Genomic DNA, 1,959 nt, shown 5'->3' on the forward strand with positions numbered 1-1,959 from the left:
AGGCTAAATATTGTTATTGTGTGAATTAAGACTTAGGCTATAAAAGATCAATAATCATAAATACTGTCAATATGAAAAACTGTCAACGATTATCAAAAGGAAAAGTGTGCCAACATTGATGTCTTAACCACACTATATTGTGATGAAATATTGTTTTAATTTACACCCACAATACACAAAGTTATGTCTTTATTCATGTGTGGTTATAATAATAATAATAATAGTCCATTTATATTGTGCGTTTATCCATGCACATTGCATGCTCAAAGCGCTGACATATTAACCCTGGTCAACGAGTACAGAACACTCCATGTGGAGAATACAACCGGTCGCCTGTCAGGCTCTCAAGGTTCAAATTCAGACTACCACCGTATCATACCAGGTACCCAATTTTACTGCTGGGTGGACAGAGGCAATTTTGAACAAACTCACTTGCCTAAGGTGAGACAAAATGCGTCACATGTGCTTCGTTGTGGGGCAGGACTGAAGTCCTAGAAACTCTCAGGAGTCAGGCTGCCAAACACGGTCACCCATCCGAGGACTGTCCGCGACCACCGTTGCTTAACTTCAACTGATTGTGACCTGAGCTCTACTCTACGCACAGGACCATGCGCCACCACAAAGGTTATGCCTTTTGTTTTGTTAGTAATCCAAGCAAAAATATGAAACCACTCTCAAGTAACGTGAAATATGTTGAAATCTATTTTCACTTTTTAGTATAGTCATCCTTAGCCATCTATGTGTTACTGTGGACATATTTGTGACAGATTTGACCCTGGAATCCTACTGGTGTACAGTGAGGTTTAGAACACCTACCTGATGTTGATGGCTAGGTCTCTCATTTTCTGGTTTGCCTCCAACACTTTCAGCTGCGTCTGCTTGATCTTCTTTCGATGTATTTCAGTGCTGCTGCGGTTGTCAATGTTGATGAGGCGGCTCCCTGTGCCGTCACTCTCCGACATATCTTGACTTCTCATCAGCCTGGTGCTGGATCGCACATCGGACACTGACAAGAAAAGATTTAGATGACATGTAACTCAGAGAAAGCCAAACACATATCCAATCCTCAGAACAAAAGTCTTATGAGACTTGTCTGCTTCAAGTGATAGTAATTGGATTGATGATTACATGGTGTGAGTGAGTTTAATTTTACACCGCTTTTACATTCAAGAAATACCACCAGAAATGGGCTTCACACATTGTACCCATGTGGGGAATCGAACCTGAGGCTTCAGCGTGACGTGCAAACGCTTTAACCACTGGGCTACCCCACCGCCCAGATATATTTTGATGATGTCTCCTCATTAATTTGCTTGGTTGCATGATGTGGGGCATGACATGCCGTCAACCAGATTCGCTAAAGCCTCACTACCCACTCTGCTTGGTTAATTCTTGTGTCAGCATTAGTTGCTGGGGACTTAATCTAACCTGTAATTTCCCAATGAAGTTTTAAGAGTGAGTAAAGCTGAGACATAGCCACACACATCACTCCATGTTTGTGACATCTCAAAAGTCAAAACAAAAGAAACAGTATTAGCAAATCAGGTTCAGTTTTGAGAAGCATCATCTTCCAGACAGAGACAGCCACACACATCACTCCATGTTTTGTGACATCTCAAAGTCAAAACGAAAAGAAACAGTATTAACAAATCAGGTTCAGTTTTGAGAAGCATCATCTTCCAGACAGAGACAGCCACACACATCACTCCATGTTTTTGTGACATCTCAAAGTCAAAACGAAAGAAACAGTATAACAAATCAGGTTCAGTTTTGAGAAGCATCATCTTCCAGACAGAGACAGCCACACACATCACTCCATGTTTTGTGACATCTCAAAGTCAAAACGAAAAGAAACAGTATAACAAATCAGGTTCAGTTTTGAGAAGCATCATCATCGAGACAGAGACATCATCATCCAGTGGATTGAGACTCTCTAGACCTGGAGGTCAATGTCCCTAC

Source organism: Haliotis rubra, unplaced genomic scaffold, assembly GCF_003918875.1.
Source record: "Haliotis rubra isolate DU_JTF1 unplaced genomic scaffold, ASM391887v1 Scf2554, whole genome shotgun sequence".
NCBI classification, from domain to species: Eukaryota; Metazoa; Mollusca; class Gastropoda; order Lepetellida; family Haliotidae; genus Haliotis; species Haliotis rubra.